Genomic DNA, 27,779 nt, shown 5'->3' on the forward strand with positions numbered 1-27,779 from the left:
CAGTAAACATATTAAATAAGTAAATCAAAGAAAATGTTCAGTCCTCAGACGGGGAAAAAAGAGCTGGTTAGGAGAGTAGGAGTTTGGGAGGAAAGGAAGCACAGATGCAATTTTAAATACTGTAGACACGTGGGCTTCATGGGGAAGGTAACCTGAAAAGGGGTAGTGACTTGTTATCACAAGTAGAGTCGATAAAAATATGAGGTCTGTCTGAGTAAGTCCAGCCATTGTTAATATAACAAGAATGGTTTGGGCAACATCAATGTAACCAGGGAGCCAAGGAAAGTGGACTGGGATGTGCATGTGTGGACAACAACGTACTAGTCAGTGGGAATGGTAGACACCATTGCGTGAGCATATGCACCATGTGGCTGTCACATTCAAAATGACTGAGTAGAGCAAAGAGTCTGCATCAAGTTTTGCATTAAGCTTGGATATTCCTGCATGGAAACTATTAGGATGATTAATAAGGTTTTCAGGGACAATGCAATGAGTGCAGTGCAAATAAAAGTGTGGCACAAACACTCCAAAAATGGCTGAGAATCTGTTGAAAGTGAACCACGTTCTGGAAGGCCTGCAACACGCAGAACACCTGAGAACGTTGAACAGGTACGGGCTGCAGTCAACAAAGATCGGTGACTGACAGTGGGAGAACTAGAAGCTGATCTGGGGATTCCAGAAACTACAGATTTTGATGCAGAATCTTAGCGTAAAACATGTCATGGCAAAATCTGTCCCACAGACTCTGTTACCAGAGCAGAAGGAACATTGTGCTGCAGTTGTTAAAGATGCCGGGAGGACTGTGTGAGGTGCCGAGGTGCCAAGGTGCCCACTTTGAAAGGGACTTGAGGTGTCATTGTCCTATGTACAAAGTTTCTTGTATCTTCTTCAATAAATGTCTCTATTTTTCATGTTACATGGCTGGATGCTTTCTGGACAGACTTTGTATTATGTGTATGTGCACATATGGGCATGTAAAAATATATGCATGTAAACCTGCATGATGGGGAGGGAATGGAGAAACATCCTACTTTCTATGGTACTGAAAAAAACTTTAAAGCCTCCAACATAGTTATTTTTCCTCAGTCCTGGTTTTTCTATGCACTGTATTTATTTTCTATTCACTATATTTATTTTCTACATTGATTTTTAAATTACTATTTTCACAATGACTAGAAGTAGAATGAACATGTTTCACAATGGATGTATATACTTGTGAGAGTGTGTCAGTTTTCTGAAGTGGGGAGAGGAGGCAGGAGATCTCGACCCCACTCTCTACCTGCATCCCAGTACTGACATCAGAGGTGCACACACTCCTGAAGACTCTCCTTGGTAAGCACCTGGCACCACGCTTTGGGGAGTCCAGCTCACCCCACCCACTTCCACACTTGCTATCCTATTGTATGACTTTTTAGTTCTTAAAACCCATCAAAAAAAATCTTTATTGGTCAACAGAGACCACATATTGCTGCAATAATAAGCAACCCCCAAATATCAAGAGCTTAAAACAACTAAGGTCTATTTCTTGATCACGCTACACACCCGCTGAAGACCGGTGGGGTGCTCCGCCTATGACGGTCACACAGGAGCCCAAGCTGTCAGAGCAGTCACCGTCCTAACCATCACCAATCTCTGCGCCACAGGGAAAGGAAGCTTTGGATTATTCTCATTTAGGAAACTCATGACACACAAAATTTCTGCTCATAATTCAGTGGCCTGAAGCAGTCACGTGACTCAGCCAACACGAGTTAGGAACTGCAATCATATCAAAAGGCCAGTGGGGGAAGAAAGCCGGTGACACTAACCACCACCACAGACTCCAACCTTGATTACTCCCTATTTCAACCTAGCTTTCCACCAGGGTAAAAACAGCTGACACTCTATACTGCGCCCAGTCGACCCCTTGGCTTTACATGGTTGATAATTAAACTTTTCTGTCCTGAGCTGCTATGTATTGAAATGACTATGGTGTGGAAGAGAAATAAGAAAGGAGGAAGAGGAAGAGGAGGATGGGGTTGACTCAGTCACTTATGAAAACAGTATGTGCCAGGCACCCTTTAGGTTTTTCTACATAAAACTCTGATCTTCCCAACCCTAAAAGGTTGTGTTATTATCGCCATAGACAATTATTTTAAAAAGAGGTATAGTGAACAATGGTATTAAAATACAAGTAATTAGAACATTTTAAAATGTTTAGAATTCTGCAAATTTGCCTCAAGACAATCTTTTCTGCATTCCTAAACTGTAATTATCTGATGAAAGATATTCCTACTACTACTTCCAAAAAAAATCAAAAGTTAATAAATGTAGCAAAAATTATATCCAATTAAGCTTTTGATTTGGGGGGAACCACTCTCCACACACATAATGTGTTATTCGCAAAGAGGTTATAGCAAGTAGTAGTCAGAAATCTGTTACTTCATGGAAATAATTAAAATAAGGCAATCAATATTTTTGTGTGCAATAAGTACTATTTCTAAGCATGAATAAGATTATGTCCCTTTTTGTGCTGTAATGCATCATTAAATTTCAGTACTTGGTCGCCAAACTAAATTTGATGTACTTCTCTGTTTTCAAAGAAATGATGCTTTTTCTTACATGATAGCAAGGAAATGAAAGTGAATGAAACGTGCCCTTCTTAAACATTAAAATTTCAGGTGTTTCTTGTTTTGAATATTGTTAGCACTAGATTTAATGTGAGCCCCAGACCAGCAGCTTCTTAAATTTTAATATGCATACTAATCACCTGGGAATATTATTAAACTTCAGATTCCAATTCATTAGGTCTGGGGTGAGGCCCGAGAGCCTGCATTTCTATTACGCTCCCAGGTATTCTGGTCCACACAGATCACGCTTTGGGCAGTGAGGCTCTGGATGACCACAATGTTTAATATTATGCTGATACAAATATTTTAATGTAACGTTTTTAATGTAATTTCTTTATAACATGTGAAAATTATAACACAATTATACATTCATTGGTGGGTGATATGAAATTGCAGTATTTTGCCATGTATAATGCACAGTTTTTGCCCGAATTTTTGAGGGAAATATAAGGATGTACATTATACATGGGTAATACTTGAAATGCCCATTATCTGTTCTTGTGTTTTGTTATTATTTGCTATATAAAATTTCCTGTACCATAATATGTTCAAAACTAAATGCTAAAATTCCTTTATAATACAAAAAAAAATCTAAATATAAATAAATTTAAAAATTAAAACAAAAGATTTTTTTCCCCTGAAAGTTTGGGCCAAAAAACATGGGTGCACATTATACACAAAATATGGTCTATCAAAATACAAAATTTCTAATTCAGAAGAAAATTTTTTGTATTTATAATACAAAAAAAAATCTAAATATAAATAAATTTAAAAATTAAAACAAAAGATTTTTTTCCCCTGAAAGTTTGGGCCAAAAAACATGGGTGCACATTATACACAGCAAAATATGGTCTATCAAAATACAGTACATCTTAATATTAAAGAGGCCCATTAGTCAAAGTAATAAAATAGGTTGGGAAATGGTGGCCTAAAGTGGTGATTCTCAAAGTGTGGTCCAGGAACAGCAGCATCAGCACCAGCATCACCTACAAACTTACTAGAAACGAATATGCTGAGATCTAATCCCAGATCTTCTGAATTAGAAATTTAGGGGTGAGGCCCATCAGCTGACAAGCCCTTGGGGTGATTCTGAAGCAGGCTACAGTTTGAGAATCACTGGACTAGAGCGCCAAGGGCTGGTGACATGCAAACTCCCAGGAAGCAGGGGACACCCCTCCTGGAGTCTATCCCCTCCTCACTGGGCTTCTGAAGCATGGCCGTGTTCATGACAGAAACCAGGGTCAGGCAACAGGTGGAGGAGAAAGCATTTGCCAGGGAAAGCTCTGAGCAGCTGGAAAGGAAGAAATTTGCTAGAAAGGATCTCTTTGCTACTGCAGATAGCCCTGCTGAGTTAGATGAAGTTTTGCTCCTCTAGAAAGAGTTACATCCACTGCGTGAGTCCACAGCGGCTACCCTTGCTGAGCAACCAAGATACTCATTTTAAAAATAAGAAATCTACCAAAAATCATTAAATATGTAAGTATTAACAGCAACCACAAAGAATAATAAACCCTCTACTCCCAAGTATTGGGCCAGGACCATGGGAGCTAATCTGAAAAGGTTGTGAATGGCTGAAAAATAGGGTAGAGAGGATGCGAATGATCAATAGAAGGGCAAAGATACTATACTACACCTACACAATGGTGAAAATAAATGAACTAGAGACAATGGGGGGAAGACTGAATGGGGGAGGTGGGGGATGGGTAGGGCAGGGGAGAGTAATGGGGGGCAAATGGGAACAACTATAACTGAACAACAAAAAAAGGGAAAAAGGAAAATAAATGAACTAGAACTGCATGATAAACACACAAACAATGCAGATCAAAACGTACTCAGGAATATATTCAATAGTATATCATTTACATCAAATTTTAAATAGTGCAAAATTTGTAATACACGAGATATAGACAAAATACAGATCTCAGGACTTTATACATATGAAGAAAAAAGTAAAGAACTACATACATGGGAATAATAAACATTAAGTCCAATACCTCCTAAGCAAAAAGGGGACAATGCAATAGCCAATCCTATTCTACAGAGAGTGGTTACCTGTGTTCTATATATACTGATGATGTAATTCTTAACAAAAAGCGTAAACATACCTTTACCATGTTTCATCCTTTCAAAATAATAGGTGGAAATGAAATAGCCAAAATATTTTGTTTGAACCATTGTATGTCTCCTTGGAAGTATCATATTCTAACTCACGCTGTTGGAAACTTAGGTCCAATCCAACTGATAGGCAGTTGAGGTCACTGAAGGACTTAAAAGAGAAATAACAAAACCCACACTTTTTTTTTTTTTTGATAGATTACACCAGGATGAGAGAGGGGCAGGAGTGGACAGGGAGTGTCAAGAGGGCGTTGCACAAGTCCAGGAGACGTGGTAGGAGCTTGACTGAGGGTAGAAGGGACAGATGCAGGGAGAAAGAACACTGCCAGTACAGAACAAGGACGGAAGTTGATCAAGGAGAAAAAGGTAACCGCGGGTGATTTGCATTGTTCTGGCTTAAGAGAACTGGGTAAGAAGCTGGCACCATTCATCCAGAGAAGATCTGCAGAAAGAAGAGCTACTTTGGGGGGTAGGATGATTTGAGTTTTATACTTGCAGAAAAGGACAGACAAAAATTATATAGAAAATAAGACAACAGAATTAGTGATTGACTGGGGGAAAAAAAGAAAACCTCTACTTTTATAAATAAAATGATTTTAAATACAGAAAGATGCTTTTGAAAGTACAACTGCTCCTATTTCTGTGCTCTCTGCCAAGAAATGACAATGGAATTTCAAAATGCCAGCTGCCTGCCCGGGAAACAAGTGGCATCATCCACACAACTGTCGTAACAGGAAAACAGCAGCACCACTCACTGTGGGCACGAATTAAAAGGGTCCTTAGAGAAGCTACTTACACCCTAAACATAGAAACTTTTGTCTCCCTTTCTCAGACTGGGTATATTCTCAAAAGCTAGATATGTAGTGTGTTCTAGACATAAATAAACAAACAAACAAGCATTTGATCAACCACTTCTAAAAACCAGATAGGGAGCCAAGTGTGACATTATAATGAATATTAATTCCAGTAATGACTAACATTCATCTGAAGCAACAGCAGCTCCCACTAACGCACTGCTTCTCTCTTCTAAATTGCCTTAGCCTGATTAGTATTTGTTAATGTTTATGGTTAAATTACAGCATCTCTGCAAAATGTCCACCAAACTCTGTAGGATGTCTTGTCTTTGGAATTTAGCCTAGCATGACTTGAAAAAGTAGAGATAGATAGGTTATGGTAGAACAGTGTACCATGAAGGCATTTCCCCCCTATTAATAACTGTATTTTCAGTATTTAGAATAATGAAAAGGGGAAAACTTCACTTAATAAATGTTGAACTAAATAAAGATCAAAGCAAGTAACAGGTACAATTAAGTTACTAAAGTGACAGAAGACAAGGTGAGGTTCAGTGTAGCTACCGAATGCTTACGTAATTAAAGTAGAGTTAAAAGCCCCTTTGAGAAAATTTTTCCTAGAATATAATTTTAGAGGTCTATATTATCCTCCAACAGCCTAAAAAATGTCTCTTGCTCCCTAGGAATAATATATCATGTTACCAATTAACTTTTGTATATATCACTCACTTTGGGCCTCTTTTCATTCCTTCATCCTACAAAGAACTGTGCCAAATCTAAGACAGGGAATCTCATCCTCAAAACACCCAATCTATGCTTCACTACACAAAGACTTCTTTTGTTCTAAGATATAAAGTCGGAATTTAAGGTCCTTTGGACCCAACTCTCCATAACTTCTAGTAACCCAGATCACAGGTGGAAGGGAGAAACTGAAGAAAGAGAATTTCTAAAATATCGAGTTCTCTGTTCTCTGCCAGAAAATGCACAATAGATATCAAAATGTGCAGCTGGTAAACAAATGACATCACCCGAATGTCATCTGATGCCAGTATTTATAGTTTTAAATGCCCAAAACTTAACTCTTTAACTTCTGCTGCAAACCTGGAATTCCTCTTCTGTTCCTTACCTTGGAAAAGGGCATCACTACAAAAGGAAACATGCAAGAGAGAGAGAAATCAGAATCATCTCTAACTCTTCCTTTGATGACTTTGTTTGACATATATTCAATGTACACCTTGGTACCAATTTTAAGATATATATTAGTTCTATTATTTAATTACCATCCACTTCTAAAGTGAGTTTTAAATCTTAAATGTATAAAATTCACTGGGTTGTTAAATAAGCCACCTATAGCATTCATATCAGTTAATGATTTAACACATGTTGTAAGACTACTGGTTACCTACTTAATAGCCATTCACTAGTTCTTCCTTACTAATAAAACACATATTGTGTTAGTATTAGGGGTAGCATTATGCCTCGCTAAATACCTACATTTCCCACAATCCCTTACAGGCATATGGCCATGTCACCAAGTTATGGCCAATGATGTACAAATGAAAGTTATGGAGCATAACTTCTTAGTAAAACACCCTTAAAAGTGAGGTAGCAATTGCAGGAGCTGCAGCAATTCACAATGGCATTGGTTTTGTCCTGGCAATGCTACATGAATCTTGGACTACCTTCCTCCAGAGAAAATAAGTCCCCATACTGCTAAGCCACTGTTGTTTGAAGTTCCTGCTACCGTTAGCTAAATGTGCCTTCTAATAGATATGCTACTCAATAGAAATGACTGTTTCAGTTTCTGAAAAAGATGTACCAGCCTAAATACAAAGTCACTGGCACAATGACTTTGGACACGTGTAGTTTTTGCCACAGCCCACATTCATTCATTTTCTGTGGGCAATAATCTGAATTTCCTCTGGTAAAGCACTACTCCCCTGCTCTCGTCCCATTTGCTTTGGAAGCGGTTCATGCTGACCCCAATTCTAAGGCTGGGCAAATAACTCAGATCTAAAATGATCATAAAACCCCATCTCCCTGGCCATGAAATTGGTTCAGAGAGGAACATAGGGTCCAACTAAGACCAGCAAGAGTCAAGCCCAGAACTCTATTCAGACTCTTAAAGAACAGAGGTTCTCTTCTGAGCTCAATTTAAGAATACATACCTGCATTGCTGGTCCTCAGGTTGCCTCTACATAGAGCCTGACGCTGAAGTCAACATGAGGAGGCAGAAAGATAGACAACTGTTTCCTGAACTTTTTGGTAACATTAAAAAAAATTCTTATTTTTTCTTGTTTTGGGAGGTGTTTTGTTTTGTTTTGTTTCGTTTTGTTTTGCCTAAACCCAACTCCTAACCAGTACAAATAATACTGAACTTAGGTTTCATTGTTTTGTTTTTAAATAAAGAAAATTACTTCTAAAGGACCTTGCATAACACACCACAACTCAGGTGAAATAGGGAGGCTTCTAATTGCATGTTTTCCCCAGGAGACAACTGGCTCCGAGGCAGCAGCTTTAAAATTCCTTTTAATTTGTATATTCTCCAATTTCAAACACAGAGCCTAAAACACAGGGGCTAAACTTCTGGACTACCATATCAGAGAGTTATAGTTCTGTAGGAGGTTTTTGAATTTGAAATAAAAATTTTTCAATAGTATTAATTTCTAGAATCAGGTCACACTGTTTTCAAATCCTTCTAAATTAAATCCCAGTAAAATTAAGTCATGGTCTGAGAATTATGCCTGCAGAGATTATAAAACCCATAAGAAAAGAAAAAAATGTGCAAGGCCACTATGCATCATGCCCTGCATGCCTCCACCAACTAAGCTGAGTGTATGACCACCAGATCTTCGCAAGGGAAAGAAGAATCATAAGGTCATTTGGTTTCTAAATCATTAAACTGAATGCGAAGTGAATTTACAAGATCAACTCTTGGGAAAAAATAAAATAAAATACTACTAGCTTTTATCTAACAGGCCCAGTATTAAGAAAACTAACTTAACTATATTTTTATAACTTTAGCCCATTTTAAAATAAGAATCTTACCCAAAAGGCATCCCCGACCTTTTAAAAACACTATATCTGTCTGGCACCACAATCTTAGCTGTGAAACCAGTCCTTTTATAGAAATGCAGAAGAAAAGAACTATTTTTGTCATTAATTCTCACAAACAATAATGGAATGTAGCATGGAATTGGTGCCTGAAGTTAACCGGTGCCCAGTTATGAGATACCCACAGATTAACTACACTCTCAAATAATCTAAACTGGGGTTTTTTCTAATCGCCCTTTCATCTCTTGGCCTGTACCTTCCCTTCTCAGAGTAAATATTATAGATATATCACAGACCTGTTTAAAAATTTAGTAGCCCCTTCACTATTTCATTACATTTCTAATAAAAGCAAAAAACACTTTTTAATGGTCCTCATATTATAAGCTGCTCCAGTGAGAAAAGAGAAAAATGTCTTGCCTTCAACATGTACATTTTTATTTCAAAGAAGAGACTTAGCAGATCCAAAATCACCTAAAAGGCCACAATTTACTCAAAACATACTGAACTGACATACTGATTATATCAACTACAAATTATGCTCACAAATGAAAATTGACCCTAAATATCTATTAAGATGATAAGTATCCATATATCCACATGCATCTGAGTTTTACAAATTAAGGACTATACTAAATCAACAAAGCTGCTTTTCAGTTTTGCCTCATGGAATTTGGATTTACTATATTTTAATCCTACTTAGCATTCAAAATTATCCATATATACCAGCCTGATGAGAAAAACATGTGTATTCTTTAGAATAATTTTAATCAATATACTGCAAAATTATCACCTATTTCTGTCCTGAACTGGCTTTGGCAATAACGCCACATTGTTGGAACTTACACCAATAGATTATTTTTTTAAAGTTTCATGTATACCTTCCCAGTCAACCTATTAAAGAAAAAAGATTTGCTTTTCTTGAGAACATGAAAAAGATGAATCTTACAACAGCAGTATACGCTTCATGTGCAATTTTAAATAGTCTGTATCTACATTATTGTTTTCTCCTGTTATTTAATTAATTACATAATTACTTGAATGTCTTCTTTAAGCAATTAGAATATAAGCTTCTATACAGTGTATATATATTCTGCATTCTCCACAGCATGTGGCATCTTCAAAATGTGGGTGGGCCTCATTCAGTTAGTTGAAGTCCTTAAGAGAAAACAGAATGAGGTCACCCACAAAAGAGGAAATTCAGCCTCAGACTATGTTTAGACTCAAGCTACAGTATCAAGTCTTCCCTGGGTCTCCAGCGTGCCAACCTACCCTGAAAATTTTGGACTTGCCAGCCTCCACACCTGCATAGCCAATTCATTCATCTTCATTTATATTTCTCTTTCTCTCTCCACCCCCACCCCCTTCATGTATATACTTTCAGTTCTGTTTCTCTAGAGAACCTTGACTAATGCATTCATTATTCCAGAGGGTGAGCTACGTTTCACAAGACTAAACACATGATTTAAAATGCTCTTCAAGACAAGAAGGTGCTGGAGGAAAAGATATATCAACCTAAATGTAAGCAAGGCCTAAACTGAAGTTAAGAGATTAGCATAAAAAGAATGGATGAGGACAGTTGTATAAAGAATAATCTACAGGACTTATCTCTAGAAGTGAGGAGATGAGTACACGAATGTAGACCACTCCATAATTACCATCATATTCTTTGATTCTAAGTCATACTATTTGACTTTTTGTTTTGTCAACACTTAAAAATATCTAAAATCGTGATGCATCTTACAATCACCGTCAGCCAGGTAGCAGTCCTGACATAGTTATCACTGCCTGTGCAGATACATCAAAATTTACAGAACCAGTATCAGAGGCTGAGAGAAAACCCCAGAAATGATCATAAAACACTCTTAAGATGTGTGGGTGGAGGCAGAAGAGGGTATAGGGGGCATAAATGGTGATGGAAAAAAATAAAAATTAACCATCTAAAAATATACATTTCAGTAGCTTTTAGCACATTCACAATAACGTACAACTACCATTCTTATGTTGTTTCATCAAAACATTTTTAATGTGCCAAAAAAGAAAAGGAAAAGAAATACTGTACTGGCAACTCTTGATGACACAGAAAATGTTGCATGGAAAATACAGACAATGAGAACTCGGAATGAAAACAGGGTTGAAGTATCTGTCTTTGCATGTGAAGAGGTTTAAGCAACACCTTGATAAATTTTACTTGTATCTCCCTTTTTTGTACGCATAATATTTTAAGTATCATCTTTAAACAGTTCTTCCAACGTATGTAAAATTGTAGCATAGGAAAAAAGCAGAGGGTTTCTTTTCCCCCAAGTAAATGAAACAACGGTGTTATCTTAACTGTGATAAAAAACAGCAGAAGATTGACTAACCAGATTTCTGAAGTACAGAACTAACAACTTCAGCCACGTTTTCAGCCTCTACTCTGCGCCAGCCATTCTCAGACTTGAATATGCATGAGGATCTTCTGAAAACTGGAGTAAGATTGCTAGTCCCCATCCCTGAGTTTGCAGTTCAAGGTAGCACAACTCCTGTCAGACCTCCCTCCTGGGCAGGGCTGAAAATCCGCCTGTATTCTTTGACCTGGGCAGGATTAGCTTAGGGGCAAAGGTTTGAGCCTGCAGAGAAACAAAATCAGTCCCTGCAGCTGCTCAAGAAGGAAATCAATGACTGATGCATGAGAGATCCATTTCCAAATCCAATTCTGACACCAACAATCTGTGTGGTAACTGCACAAGACACTAACATTTCCGATTATTAACCTGAAAAAAAAAAAGTGGAACTAGGATCCATTCTAGCTCTTACATTCTAAACCCTTTGGCCTAGAAAAGAAACAAAAAAGTAAAATGCTGGCATTATTGATCTGGATTGGTTTTCTACTCAGGGGCTCACTCAAAATATAACTTTTAACATTCCAGTTAAAATTGGACCTAGAAAACAGAACTGTCAAAGTAATGGAATGAGGAGTTTGACAATTCTCCTTTAAAAAGAAAAAGATAAAACTGCATAAAATTGTCAAAAACAACCACTTCCGAACTCTGGAAAAGAACCAAATGCATACAAGAAATGGAGCTTTTATTTAAGAAAACTTCTAAACTTGGGGTAAGAACAGTAGGCGTGGCCCGGAACCATCCCAGGCACCACCAGCCTCCAGCCCCACCAGCGCCGGAGCGCTAGCAACGCTGGGCAAGGCACCAAAAGCTGCAGCTTTGCTGCTGAAGGGGAGTGACTTGTTTGGAACACAGTGTGAAAAAGCACCCTGCCCACAGCCATTGTCAAAAAGAAGAGCAAACCTGGTGGCAAATAAGCTGGGAAGGCCCAGGTCACAGCTGTGTGTGGTTGTGATCCTGGACCAGAAAAATACTAGGGTCATGAGTACCTTACCCTCCATCACACCTAATCCCAAAATGAAGTTGCCTGACATTTTCTCTGCCTCCTTATTCATTATCTCCACACCTCACCCACCCACTAAGAGGATAAGAAATTTGGCATGGGCCTCTAAGGCAAACATATTATTTCTAAATTCATGTTTTCAATGAAGACATTACTCCACTTTTGAATAATCAGAAGTCAATTTTATCTACTATTTTCAATCCACTGAGCCGCACCGGCCAGGGCTTAATTTTACCTACTATTTTGTGGCCCTCAATTGGGTTCTAGTTAGATAAGAATGTACCACAGCTGAGTTCCAAGCAGAGGAGGTTTTATTACGAACCTCTTATAAAAGTCTGCTAGGATATTCACCTGAAAAATTATCATTTCTTCTGGCCTCTTCTGACACTGAGACTAGGAATCTCAGATACTTTTCTCAACTCCTGATTTCCTCACAATTATTCCTTCATAGGGTTACCAACTTATGCTGTGAAGAAAAAAGAAAAAATGGGAATGCTGACTCCATAATCTCAATTTATTATAACTGCCAAATGAAATTTGCCTTTACCCAAGGAGGTATAAGTTACAGTGAGGATATTATTAATAATGAACATTAAACTTGTTTAGAGGAAGTCTCCCTATCCTTTATTTAATGTAATATCTTATTTACTTTATACAATTTATTTTTCTTTATTACAATAATGAGTTAAAGATAAACACTTATTTATTTCAATATAAAATCTTTATTCTCAAAATGAGAACATGCTTACTCATCATAATCGGAAACAACAAAAAATATACACAGAGTTATTTTCCCTTATATACAGAAACACCCTCTGAGCACAGTAGGCACACCATAAATAGTTCTGGAATTAAATCAATAACTTAAATAACTGTGACACAAAATTCTATTTAATTTTATTGTTTAAACTATTTTCTCAAACATGGATATTCTTTAAAAAGTACTAAGAGTACCAATTTGATGATAATCAGTAAGTATTTGCCTGATTACATAACTTTTCTTACATTTACTTTTCATAAAATGACCACATACATAATAGGGTAATTTGGTAAAGGAAATATTTGGGTTTCCAGAGAGGACACAATTCTATTAGGAAAAACTAGCCATGACAGACAATGGTTAAATTCTGCAGTTTACTCTCTAGATGATACTAATTCCAATCGCTGTGGCATTACTAAATTTAAAATGTTATTTACAAACTATATCTCATATAACACAAAATTAAATATATCACTTTTATGTACATAAATCATCACTTTAAGAACTCACTGACTTTAGTACCATTAACATTAGAAAATAGAAAACAGTAAATTAAAATCCCCACAACTGAAATCAAACAAAACAATTTATTAGTCTACTTAATTTAAGGTAGCCTATAACTTTTTTCTCTCACTAAAGAAAATATTCTGGAAAGCAACTAGAAAATATAGCTAAAACCTAAAATATGTAATGTGTTTGTTTTCTTGACTTGGTCACTCCAATTCTAGGAATCAGTCCTAACAAAGTCATTCAAAATATTGAGGCATATTTGTGAACAGGAGTGTACATCAAGGCACTATTTATACCTGTAACTGCAAACAAACTAAATGTATCCAAGAGAAATGAATTATGATAGAGCCAAATGATGGGTTATTGTGTTTTCTTTAAAACTATGAAGGACTTTTACTGCAGTGGGAGGCACATAATTATATCAGCAAAGATATGAATGACTTGTAATAAATTAAATGTCATTCTTTATACCATGAACAAATGAATAATGCAGAAGACTGGCTTTAATTCACTAAATCTAAACAAATATACTTCCACTGGGTTAATTATATTCACCAACTATCTGCTATACATGTCACATTGTATTTGTTTTTTAAAAATTCATAATGTTTTAAAGATATGAAATCATCAATTATGAATTATATTCCAGGATGAATTTCACTGGACAGTATTAATTTAAAAAAAACCTCTTAAAATAATATATAAAATTGGCTACTTTCAAAAGAGACTGATTCTTTTTTTTAAATCATGTTTATTCTATTACAGTTGTCTCAATTTTCCCCCTTTACCTCCCTGCACCCATCCCACCTCCACCCACCACTCCCACAGTCAGTTCCCACTCTGTTGTCCATGTCCATGGGTCATTCATCCATGTTCTTTGTCTAGTCCCTTCCCCTTCTTTCCACCATTGTCCTCCTTCTTCATTACACAGGATTTTTTATTGTGAATTACATTTTGTGTTTATTTTGGTGCTTAGTATATTTGCTAAACTGCATCTGAGGTCAATGCTTCTAGAGTAAATAAAAATGTAAACTAACCAATCTCAGATTCCAGGAATTCATGCCAAGACTCAGATCATCAAATAAAAATAGTGAGTGGTAAAGTTACAGTACAAGTTATATTTATATGAGGTGCTATTCACACCCCAAATCACAGAAAATTAGGAACAAATTAGGAACACACAGTACATACTGAATCCAATTAAAATGTTTTCCCTAAAGATATGAACAGGAAAAAAGCACACAGACAAAATCCTAAAAATCTTAAAAGCTTTTTCCTAATCAATATGGGGATTTTTTTAATTAAATTTATTGGGGTGACACTGGTTCACAAAGCCATACAGATTTCAAGTGTACAACTCAGTAAAACATCACCTGCGCACTGCATCATGCGCCCATGGTCCCAAACGAAGTCTCTTGCCTTCCCCATTTCTCCCCCTTTGCCCGCCTCCACCTACCCCCCGCCCACCACCACCCTTTCCCACTGGCTATCACCAGGGTACAGTCTTTTTTAAGTTCTGATTTCAGTTTGGTCATGTCAGGTTTGAGATTACCAACTGCACATCCAACAAGAAATTTCAAGGAGCAGTTGAAAACTAAAATAATTGCTGATCAAAACAAGAAAAAGGAACCTTTGAAGCTGTCCCTTAAGTGACAGCAGACAGCCACGAACCCTGCTGCACAGAGAACCAGGCAGCCCCGGAAGCCAGGTAACTGGAGCCACTTTGCCAGGCATGGCTCTTGAACCTGCGGGAGCAAGGGGTTTATCGTGGCGGATGACCTAAAGCAGTTTCTGTATAAAAAGTTACCAAGTGTTGAAGGGCTCCATGCTATTGTTGTGTCAGACAGGGATGGAGTACCTGTTATTAAAGTGACCAATGGCAATCCTCTAGAGCATGTTTTGAGACCTGCATTTTATCTACTTTTGCTGTTGCAACAGACCAGGGGAGCAAACTTGGATTTTCAAAAAATAAAAGTACCATTTGTTATTATAATACCTACCAGGTAGTTCAATTTAAGTTTACCTTGGTGGTGAGTTTCATAGCCAGCAGCAATGCCAATACAGGGTAACTGTCAGCCTAGAAAAGGAGCTGGCTCCATTCTTTGAAGAATTGAGACAAGTTGGGGAAGTTTCTTAATCTGACAATGGTTTTGATGTCTACCTTATCTTCAGTATAACAGACACTGTATCAATCTAGCAAGCTTGAGACCACAACAATATCTGTATCCATGTACTCAAGAAAGGGTCCCTTTTCTATCTTATACTAACGAAAGGATCTACAGATACAATTTATGGACAGATTGATTGCCATCTTTCCTTGTATAAGTCTTATTTACTGAGATCGGGGCATACCACACAAAGGGTTCAGTCTGTCACAGCTCCCATGGAGTTGGTCCAGTCACCAAATCTGCATGAGATTCTATTCAGTGGGTCAGAATCAAAATGTTACTTTGATCCACTTGACCCATGCAGTGCTCCCTCTTGTACGTTCTGCCAGGCCTGCAGAATGAAGCAGATCCCTTTTACTGTGAATAATAATGAGGACATATTTTTTTCATACTGTTTTATTTCTTTGCATTGAGTGTGGGAAAGATAAAATGGCTTCGTGAAAGTAATAAAATCAGGATAATCACTAACTTTCCTCTGTATATATTATTTTGTAGTATAGATGAACATTACTAATTGATTTGATTCTCCTCAGAGGGTGCAGCTGTTTAATGAAAATGAGAGCTGATGGGTTTCCCCCCACTCTGCTTTCTATAACCAAGCAGTGTTTCAATACTTGTGCATTCTCTATAAAATTTAGATGTGATTCATTATTGAACCGTTTCCAATATTTATATGTATGTAAACATGATACTACAACCATTTTCAATACATGAGTATAAATAAAATAGTATTTTTAAAAGTTAAAAAAAACCACACACACAAGGAAAAAAAAAGTACCACAGTTCTTCCCCTGTATGCTTTTTAGTTGCAGCTATTATCCAAGAGATTTGTCTTTGTTTGGGTTTCCCAGAAACAAACCCTAATACTAGTAGCTTATTTCAGGAAGTGCAGGAAACACTGACAGGGGAGCAGGGAAGTGAGACAGGGAAGGGAAGGCAGCCAATAAAAAGATGTGTTACAAAGCCAGCTACAAGCTACCCACCCCGTGGGCGGCTGGAGCATATTCCATTAGGAAACTCTGGGAACTGGCATAAAATACAACTGCTTCAGAGCTAACCAGCCCCGGGGTCAGGCGCTGGCTGAGGGCTGCTGTGGTATGGGCGGGGTATTAATTCCACTGCACTTCCAGCCCCCATGGGCGGGGTAGGGAGTTGGGGGAGAAGGTCTGGAAAGGCAAGGGGCCTCTAGTCCCATGGCTTCCAGAAAAGTCCTCAAAAGTCCTTGGGGAAAGAATAGCAGATATTTGGTAGGCAGTTGGAAATAGGGAGAGCAGAAGGAGGAGTAAGGTGTCGGGAATACGGGGAGAGCACTGAGGGCATCTACTCCACAGCAATCCAGTCCCTAAATTATGTTATCAGTGTCCAAGATTTCAGTTATCACCTACTGGATGATGGCTCCATTCCAGACATGGCATTTTTTTATTGTATTTTTTTTTCCATTACCACTTAGTCTCCTTATACCCTCTTCCCGCCCCCGCAATCACCACACTGTTGTCCATGTCCTTTTTCCCTTTGGTTCGCTCCCCCCACCCCTCACCCCACTCCCCTAGGCCGCCATCGCTCTCCGTCTATGAGTCTGTCTCTGTTTTGCTTGTTAATCCAGTTCGTTCATTAGATTCCACATAAAAGTGAAATCATAGGGTATTTGTTTTCCTCTAACTAGCTTCTTTCACTTAGCATAATGTTCTCCAGGTCCATTCATGCTGTTGCAAAGGGTAAAATTTTCTTGTTTTTTATGGCCCAGTAGTATCCCATTGTGTAAGAGTGGTATTATCCACTCATCTACTGATGGACATTTGGGCTGCTTCCAAATCTTGGTGATTGCGAATAACGCTGCAATGAACATAGAGGTGGGTCTTAGGCCATTCCATTTTTAATGTTTTGAGGTATCTCCACACTGCTCTCCACAATGGCTGCACCAATTTGCATTCTCACCAACAGTGCAAAAGGGTCCCCGTTCTCCACATCCTCGCCAGCACTTGTTGTTTGTTGATTTATAGATGATGGCCATTCTGACAGGGGTGAGGTGGTATCTCATTGTGGTGTTAATTTACATTTCTCTGATGACTAGTGACATTGAGCATCTTTTCATATGTCTACTGGCCGCCTGTATGTCCTCTTGAGAAGTATCTATGCAGGTCCTTTGTCCATTTTTTAATTGGATTTTTTTTTTTGGTGTTGAATTTTTTAAGTTCTTTATAAATTCTGGATACTTAAACTCAACCAACAAGATCATCTTACGATGGCCCAGCAACCATTTAAAATATCTGCACTGACTCTTCACAAAATCTGGAATCCAGTTTCTATATGAAAGACTTAGAAATAGTATTCCATTTTGGGTGGGTGGCACTAGATTTGATTTGACACAGAAAGTACACTATAGTTGCTTATATTGTTTACTTTTTGCCTACTGGTTGTATTTGCATAGCAGGTATTCTATATTACTTAGGTTGTGGTTTGGTGATTTTTTTAATGATTGTAATGGAGTTGATAGAGAATGGTCAATGCGATTCACATCCACAGGATTAACCCTCAGCGCCACACTGCTGCAACCTTTCAATCTCTGTCAAGCCCACTGCGCTTGCTGGAGTGTGCTGGATTCTTGGGTCTGTGCCCCATCCCTGAAAACTCTGTCTGAACCCTGCAGTTCTCCCTCCCATTCAGACTCACCTTCTAGTTCTTGGCACACAGTCTTTGGTTACGCCCTTGTTGTTAAGGTTTTGATGCCTCTGTTATTTCTATTAACAAACTCCCCAGTCCAGTCTCCCTGCCCTGTAAAAACCCATAAACAGTCCTGGACATCCTGAAAATAAAAGGTAGCAGGCAAACAAAAGAAGAGGAAGGACAGGAAAAAAGAGGCTTAGACCATCTACCTCTAGTTCCTAACTCTCCAGAAAACTTCAGATCTACATAGTCAAAGCTTTTCCTTTAGACATTTCAAACTTGGTGGTATTTTCTATCTCAAAATTTCAACATTTCTAATAGGGCATAGGCCTACCAAAAGACCTGTACAAGAACATTCATAACAGCATTAGTAATAATAGTCCCACACCAGAAACAGCCCAAAAATCAACTAAGAGTAAGATTAAATAAATTGTGGTATACTCATACAAGGAAAACTACACAATAATTTTAAAAAGAATGAACTACAGCTACCAAAACAACATGGATTACTATCACAGCATACTGATGAGCGAGGGAATCTGGACAAAAGAAAAAAAGAGTATGCCCATATATTCTGCATGATTTCATTTATATGAGTTTCGAGAACAGGAAAAACTAAATCTAAAGTTACAGAAGTCAGAATACCTCTTGCCAGGATCAGGAATAATAGGTTGGGAAGAGTCTCGAGGGGACCTTCTGGGATGCTGGTAGCGTTCTGTATCTTTATCTAGGTGATACCTACACAAATGTATGCGTGCTTAAAAATCCATCCAGCTGTACCCTTAAGATTTGTGCAGTTCACACTACTAATATTATATACATTTGTGTGTATGTCTGCGTGTGCATTACTACAATTTTTTAAAAGGTAGTGATATATAACCATCAGAGACAGGAGAAGAATGAGGCTCTGGGGTCACAGAGGTCAAAGGGAAAAGATGGTATATTATTCCAAACTATATAGTATACGCAACAATATAAATATTACAGAAGGAAAGATCAAAAAGGAAGATGATTAGAAAGCAGCCATCTTATTTAGAAGAGTGAAGGACATAATTATTTTTGAGAAAGCAACAGGAAAAGTCAGAATACAAAGGGTTTACTAGATAGAAGCAATAAAAGATGACTTTCAAGAAGTAATGGAAAGATATTTGCCTTTGGGTGGTAAGCACACAATGCAATATACATACAGATGATGTATTACAGAATTATACACTTGAAACCTATATAATTTTATTTACCAATGCCACCTCAATAAATTTATTTTAAAAATTTTTCAAAAAATCATGGAAAAGAAAGATGGTATGTAGTTTAGGGGGGAAAAGGAAAGGTGTAGGTTTTTGTGATGGGGGGTGGAATACAGCAGAAAAAAAACCTGAATATGTTTGAGAGCCAATGGTTTAAAAATAATTAAAAATAAAAGAAATAAAACACCTAGTGGACTAGGCACAAAAGTGCAACTATAGCCCACAGGCCAAATCCAATCCACTGCCTGTTTTGTAAATAAAGGTTAAATAGGACATAGCTCCCTTCTCTTTGTTTTGTATTGTCTCAGGCTGCTTTTGTTAAAAGGCACGATTGAAGAGTTGCAATAAAAACCATCTAACCTCATACCAAAAAGTTTATTGACCCCTGACTGAGGGTCCTCTCGGAATTAGAAGGACATGGAATTAGCAAAAGTAAAAAGGTTAGCCCTGGGAAAAAAAAGTGGAAAATGTGTGATATGACACAACATATAGTGAAAAAGTGAGAGATTAAAAAAAAAAAAATCCTATTCTATGCCATGGAATGAGCAATGCACTGAGTATCCATAAATAAATCGGAAATGATTTCAGGACTCCAGAAAGTAAGAAAATGATAGTAATATTAACAACTACTCCTGATGTTTCTAGTACTACAGCAATGACTAATTTACTCTCATACTGCTGCTGAGCATTTCCATCTGGATATTCTCAATGCAACTGTGCAATCAAAATAGCCAAACCAAACCCATAATGTTGGCATCTTCCTCTCCCTCGACCACGAGCAGTTTCCAGCCCCAAGTCCACTGAATACTTCAGAAACCCACCTACTTGTTTCTATCACCTTCACCTCCACATAAAGTGCTAGCCACCATTAATCTCTCATTTGGACCAATGTACTAGGCTCCTAATTGATCTACTGATATCCATTCTTAATCACCTCCAATCCATTTCCTACAATACAATGCAAATCTGATCACGAATGTTTTCCTGTTACTTTCCCATTTCCCTTCCCCCCACCACCCTAGCAGGCTTAAATCCTCTGATGGCTTTTAAATGCTCATCTGATAAAATCCAAAAACCCAATCCTGGCCAAAGAGGCCTGTGACACAAGGCAATTCAGCTAAGCTAACAGTATTTCCTAGAAATCCCTTCCTTGAGTAGTTTCAGGTAAGAGTTGTCCACAAGAGAAATCCACATGCAATTTTGAAAGCAAAAGTAAAGCAGCAGCTCTTAAGCCCTTAAGGTCAGTGCAGCAGGGGGTATACATATGCTGTCCTGCTAGTTCCCCTCGTAGGCACAGGGCAGCATCTGCGCCTGCAGCTCCTCCAGCTCCCGCTAGATCTTCTTTGGTCTCTCCAAATCCTGGCCCTTCTAGCCTCCCTGGGCCAGGCAGCTCCATGTGCAGCTCCACGGCAAAGAACACCAGCTCTTCCTGAAAGTCACCCACATTGTCAAGACTGAAGGGGCAAGAGTGAGATATAGGCTCCAGTGTGTTCCTGTGGGTTCCAGTGTGTCCGAGGGGGTTCCCTTTCATGTCCAGTTGCCCTTTCTGATTGCCAGCCGCTGACCCACTGCGCTGCCATACGTAAGGAGACTAAGGAGACGGGCATCCCGCCACTTGCACAAAGAACTTGGGCATTAACACTCCGAATCCTTTTGCCCTTTGTGACACCCTCAGGCCATTTTAACGTTTGCTTTTTCATTTGACAAATGAAGAAGCTAAAATTTACAAAGTTAATTGACTTGCCTAAGGCCATGCTAGGTACCAGCTAAAGGTAGAACTAAGGCCATCACTAAGATCATTGTTTTCTTGAAAACTTGACCTCTCTACCTCCCTGCAGCCAAGCCTCAAATCTATTCCCAGACCACTCTCCATATTCATACTCACCAGTTCTCTCCTACCATGACTGACATCGACAGTAAACTTTCTATTAGCAGTATCTTCTTTTTAAAAGTCAATAAAGTTAATGGATGACATAGCACACAGAACCTTAACACCGTGGTATGCTAATGACCGACAATGCCATGGCTTGTTTTTCATTAGCATCATTTTAACATTTCAAGCCCTTTAATAAAAGAAAACCTAAAAGAGCAAAACATGTATAGTATACCATATTTATAAGGAAAAGTTTTTCAGGAAGATGCAATTAATTTTTTATACAGAAATGAAAGAAAGAAGGAAGAGAAATAGAGTAAAGGAGAAAAACAAAAGGACAAGGATGGAAGGGAATAGTTGAAAGTTAAATTTTCTTCCTAGCAAAATCATGCCAGTTTTTTCAATAACATAGGAATGTACAATTTCATTAGCCTCTACAAAATACGCTTAGTCATTAACCTAAGTGAATTGCACAGCCTCTGACAATGCTGTTCTAAAACCTATCTGTGTAACACAGTCTAGATTTAACTTTCAACCTCAAGAGACTCTAGTTCCACAATGTCAAAGGAGATTATTTGAGAGTGATGACATGGGAATGAGACCACATGGCAAATAATCATAATGACATACATGTCAGTCTTCATAAGATTAAGGCTCAACTAAATGACTTAGATGCTTCTCGCAGACTCTACAGTCTAATCCCAATGGGTTAGTCCTAGCTTGGGTTTTATCATACTGGAATGCGTTGGAAACAATCCTTCATTCAAAACCTACATTCAGAAAATGTTTCTCCATTCTTTACTAATACTTCCCCTCAAAACTGTTTCATTGTTACTGAGTGGATATAATTTTGTGTCAATAAAGACTAACAAGTAAAGGATTGAGCATTTCTTTAGGCTTATTGTACAATTCTTCAATTTTATTAATGTCCTTAATTATAAAGGTTTTTAAACTAAATTATATGTAAAACCTCAAAAAAAGTTAATTTCCCCTCCTGGAATCAGACACTTCAAAGTTAAATACCTAATTTCAACTTTAAATATACAATATCACTTGGCATATCATATTTAGGTGCAATGACGGGCAGGAATACAAACTTTTACACAATTACAAAGTTCAAAATTCTTTAACTCATTTTGCAAATATCTGACTCTACCATAGTACACTTTTACATTATGCATTTTTGTAAGACACAGGCAGTAAACAATGAGTAACATGAATCAAATGCTCACTAAGCACCAGGTCCTATTATTCTGAGAGCCTTACCTCTACTAACTCATTTGAATTTAGAAGTATAGGTATCTTACAAATGTTTTAATAATTGAAAAGGTTGAAAAAACTTCTCAAATGTAAGACAAACATACATTTCTTCTAAGCAAAGCTGATGTAGCAATATTTTTTAATCTATTTTCTTGACACAGGAAAAATATTAGTTTTGAACATCTACTAAGTATAAAGAACACATACATCCATTAAAAAGGATGCTTTCCCATTCACCATTTCAGAAGCTGTTACCGGAAACTAAGAGGCAAACTAAAGATTATAACAGAAATGTGTAAATTCTTAGCTAAATGCAAAGAAAACTAATAAATTATATATTTGAAATAAATCATTTAGATGTTCTTTTTAAGTAGTTATAATAGAAACCCATATTGAAAAATAACAAATAAGCTATCTAGGACCAAATGTTAATAAATATGATTTCTAGGTCCAAAATCAACACAAAGAACAATATCAAAAATCATATCAGCAGACTACTAAATATTCCTACCAAATACAACGGAAAAAAATATACCTTATTAATAAAAAAAAATAAAAGCATTTTTGTCATCATGATATTAAGCCTAAGAGAATTTGGTGTCAAGTAAATGATAATATGGCAGAAGCACTTGTAGGTTAACGCTCACTCTTTGTACTATCTGGGATACATATATAGAATATATATATAGAATATATTATATATATTCTATATATGACATAATATATATGTCTGACACATAATATATATGTCTGACATTTTATATAAATATATATATGTCTGACATAATCTACCACAGAATATCAATACATTTCTGCTAAAATTAGAATTGTTACATGTTTGAGGCATTTATCAAATTGATCAGTTACGCCTGCCATGTAAATTATTGTGTAAAGTTTAAACTAGAATCTAAAATATTTTTGAAGTTTTCAATGTATATCCTTGAAGGTGTTCAATGAAAGCCAATTTCTCAAATTCATTGAAATAATTACATGGGTAACTAAGCTCCAAATGATAAAAATAGCCATTTTCCCCTCTAGTAAGTAATGTTCTCTCATTTTATCTCAGCCATGTTATTCTGTTATCTGACAGAATGATGAAAACAAAGCACAGAATTCTCCACATGATATGAAAAGTATTTAGCACAGTGCCTAAAGCATAGTGAGCACCACAGAAGAGTTTCCTATACATCATTGTTGGTACTATTAATCAAGGGTACCATACATGTATCACACTTATGATGTTCCACATATTGTACTATGGGCTTCACAATCAGACTTGTCAACATAGACTGCACCAGAAGAGCTTTAAAAAATATGCATGCCTGTAAAATACCTAGGAATAAATTTAACTAAAACATGAGAGATTTTCACATTTAAAAATATTAAACATTAATAAAAGAAATTAAAGAAGACACAAATAAATGCAAAGATATCCCATGTTCATGGACTGGAAGACTGACTATTGTTAAGGTGTCCATACCACCCAAACTGACTTACATATTCAATGCAATCTCTATCAAAATTCCAAAGGCATTTTTTTAAAAAATAGAAAAAAGAATCCTAAAATTCACATGGAGCTACAAAAAATTCCAAAAAGCTAAAACAATTTTGAGGAAAAAAGAATAAAGCTGATATCATCATACTTCACGGTTTCAAAATATATTACTAAGTTATCATAATGAAAACAATATACTGGCAGCGATACTGGCAAAAGGACAGAAAAATAATCCAGTGGAGCGACAGCCCAGAAACAAACCCAGGTAAATCTAGTCAAAAAAACAATAGAAAAAGGATAATCTCTACAGCAACTGGTGTTGGGAAAACTAGATTATTCACATGTAAAAGAATGAAATTCCTACAATCTGACCCTTTTCTTACACCAGAGGCAAAAAAATCAACTCAAAGTAGATTAAAGATGGAAACGTCAGACCTAAAACTGTACAACTTAGAAGAAAACATAGGGAAAATACTTCATAACAGAGGTCTTAGCAAAGATGGCTTAGGTACGATGCCAAAAGCAAAGGTTACAAAAACAAAGATAGACAAGTGAGACTATGTCAAACTAAAAAGCTTCTGAACAGCAACTAAAACAATCAAAAGAGTAAAAAGACAACCTACAAAGTGGGAGAAAATACTTGGAAGTCAAAAATCTGGTAGGGAGATAATATCCAAAATATGTAAGGAATGCCTTCAACTCAACAGCAAAAAAAACAAATTTAAAAATGGGCGAAAAACTCAAGTAGACATTTCTCCACTGAAGACATGCAAATGGCCGACAGGTATATGAAAAGATGCTCAAACACAATGAGATATCACCTCACACCTTTTAGAATGGCTATTATCAAAAAAAAGCTAACAAGTGTTTGTGAGGATGAGAAGAAACTGAAATCCCTGTACACTGTTGGTGGGAATATAAAATGGTACAGCCCCCATGAAAAACAGTATGGAGGTTCCTCAAAAAACTGCCACATGATCCAGCAATACCACTCCTGGGTATTTATCCAAATAACTGTAATCAGAATTAAAAAGAGATATTTGCACTCCCACATTCACTGCAGCATTATTCACAAAAAACAAGATGGGTCAACAACCAAACTGTCTATTGATGAGAATTGGGTGAGGAAAATGGGGTGTATGCATACAATGGAATACTATTTGGCTTTAAAAAAGGAAATCCTGCCACATGTAACAATATGGATGAATCTAAAGGACATTATAGTAAGTGAAATAAGCCAGTAATAGAAGTAAAATATTGCATGATACCCTTTTTATGATAAATCTAAAACAGAAAGTAGAAACAGAGAGTGTTTCTAAAATAGAAAGCAGAAACAGAGAGAGGAATAGTGGTTTCCAGCGGCTAGAGTAAAGGGAATGTGGAGAGTTGCTATTCAAGGAATATAAAATTTCAAAAAATAAAAAATAAAACGTGATAACTGGGTCCCAGCCCTAAACATTCCAATTTAATTGGTGTGGGATGCAGCCTGAGCACAGAAATTTGTTAAAGCTCCATATGATTTAAAAGTATGGCTAAGTTTGAGAGTGATCTTAAAATAGATGTGTTATTTCATTTAGTCCTAATAAATTGTTTTATTAATTCCATTTTACAGATGGGAAAGCTGAGATTCAAAGAGATTCAGTAACTTGTCTAAGATTTGGACAAGTCTGCTCAACTCTCAAAACCTTTGTACTATATACACTGTGTTGCCTTCTGAACTGCAAATATGCTAAAATCATCAGTACACTTCCTACAGACTGAAACCCCGCTGAGAAAGAGCCATGTAGCTCCTTTGCAAATACGCTCATTGGGTATGACAGGGGTCCCCCATGGCTTCTGAGCTCTAGAACAGGTTTTTGTTTGTTTTGTCTTTAAATACAGACCATGACCCATAGAGAGTAATGAAAACAATTTAGTGAAACTCAGTAAGATTTTAAAATAAAATAACAGACTAGATGAAAATATAATAGTGCCAGAGTGCATTGCATATAGTATAAAAAGTACTGACTGTAAGTATTGAGTCTTGAAACTTTTACTTGTGTTGTATGTGTGTGGTGTGTGGATGTTGTGCACTATGGCAAGAAGTAAATAGTATTTATTACCATGAGTTGCAGCCAAATACACTTGAAAGATATTCTAGCTAGAGATAAAAGCCTGAGATTAAAAAGACAATCCTGAAAATGTTATTCATTTTCTAATTTGCATATACTTATTGGTGTTTTTCTCTACTCCTGAGATGTTTTCCTTCTCTACCCATCATTCAAGTCCAGCTCAATTGTCCCCTCTTTCCTTCTGTTTCCTACGCAGAATTAACTGTCCTTCAGTGCATCGCTGCTGTTACAATATCTATCACATTGTATCACAGTTTTAAAGCACTTGTTTTAAAGTTCTTTATTCGAAAGGGTAATGTCTCTCTGACCAAAATGAACAAAACACAGAGCTTGGTACATAATGGAACTTATTTTTTTAAATAGATACAGCAGCTCTCCATTATTTTATTCATGTAATTTTCGTGATACAAATTATAAATTAAGATACCTCTCATCTTTCTGAATAATCACAAATTACCACTAGAGTTACTTTAATATCTGGCTTATCCATACTTAGTACAGACCATACTCTGCTCTACCAAAATCACATCAGAAAAGGAAGACCACTTTAAAAGTAGCTCTACTGTAAATGATTTTTTTTTAAATTAATGAAGCTGAATAAAGCCCAGAATCAAACTGGGAAAAAAAAAGTAGCTCTACTAGATTAGTCTACATTGCTGATACCAGCCTAGTCTCTTATCTGTTTTAATATTGACTGTTCCAATTCCTATTTTCATACTTGCTTTTAACTAAACATATTTATTGAATACTTACTAAATAAAATACACTAAATAAGTTCTGGTTTGTTTCCACTTTATGAATGATAATGAAAAAAAATTTTACTAAAATGTTAATCAAAAGGAAAGAAAATAATCATTTATTCTTTCTTGATTTTTACACCAGCCAACTCTTTTTATCATCTATTGCCATCTAAGAAAGGCATTTTACCATGTCTTAACTTTATTGAAATACTGGAACTATTTGATTATTAAAAAGTCTTTTTAAAAATGTGTTATATATGTATATAAAGATATACATAGTTTTAATATCTTATGTCCCTGATCAAACAAAAGTCCAATATTATTATCACAGTAACCTGAAAAATTAAAACATTTGATATATTCACTATAGATAGTAAATACCAGTTAATATGGAAACTATATAAATTTAAAATAAAACTAAAATTATTCAGCATTTGAAGAAAACAATTTTAAATTGTAATAGGATAGAAATGAGAATTAAAATTGGAAGCATTCCAGAGATCATGCTCTATAAAAATCTATTTCGGGAATCCATGTCTCTGCCAGTCTTTCTGCAAAGTTAATCCTCAATATCCCTAGTTACAAACTTATACAACCTTAAAATGTGAAAAAAAAAATCACATACCATTTTTTCATTTTTCAATCAAATGACTTTATGACCTTCTAATCTGTGCAGCTTCACTTAACACTACGGGCAGTCAACAGCCAACCGTGGCTGGAGCGGGCTGGCAGACAGCATCGCTGATTCATCTCAGGAAAGAACAGGCTGTAGCACCTACAGTTCTGATGATGTCCAAAGAGGGTAAAGAATTGGTCAGAAGCCAAATATTTCCTCTTCAAGCACAGTCAGAAGGACTGGAAGTAGGCAAAACTCAGAGTGTATTACATTTGGTTCCTTCAGTCCAGGAAAAGGGCCAGTGAAAGGGCCAATTATTACTTGGTTCCCAGGAAAAGGGAACAAGTAATAATTGGCAAAGCCTTACTTACTGTGGTCCCAATACTGCACA

General features: G+C 36.8%; 1 protein-coding gene and 1 pseudogene across 6 annotated transcripts in view; one reads left to right on the top strand and one right to left on the bottom strand.

Moving 5' to 3' along the window:
* The window catches only part of TTLL7 (tubulin tyrosine ligase like 7), a 138,504-nt gene that overhangs the window by 98,483 nt on the left and 12,242 nt on the right, over positions 1–27,779 (bottom strand). The window contains exons 1-2 of one of the 6 annotated variants that reach the window (XM_054566905.1): positions 27,398–27,586; positions 6,639–6,655 (exon numbers count right to left, since the gene is read on the bottom strand). The exons of 3 other annotated variants lie outside the window; for them this stretch is intronic. The gene's annotated coding sequence lies outside the window, so the exon portion shown is untranslated. 2 more of the 6 variants (XM_054566903.1, XM_054566904.1) reach the window with 2 other exon arrangements.
* On the top strand, positions 533–15,385 carry LOC129065604 (ragulator complex protein LAMTOR3-like; annotated as a pseudogene).

The sequence above is a fragment of the Pteronotus mesoamericanus genome, unplaced genomic scaffold (assembly GCF_021234165.1).
Source record: "Pteronotus mesoamericanus isolate MK-2021 breed Mesoamerican mustached bat unplaced genomic scaffold, CSHL_Meso_final contig_181, whole genome shotgun sequence".
In the NCBI taxonomy this organism is placed as follows: domain Eukaryota; kingdom Metazoa; phylum Chordata; class Mammalia; order Chiroptera; family Mormoopidae; genus Pteronotus; species Pteronotus mesoamericanus.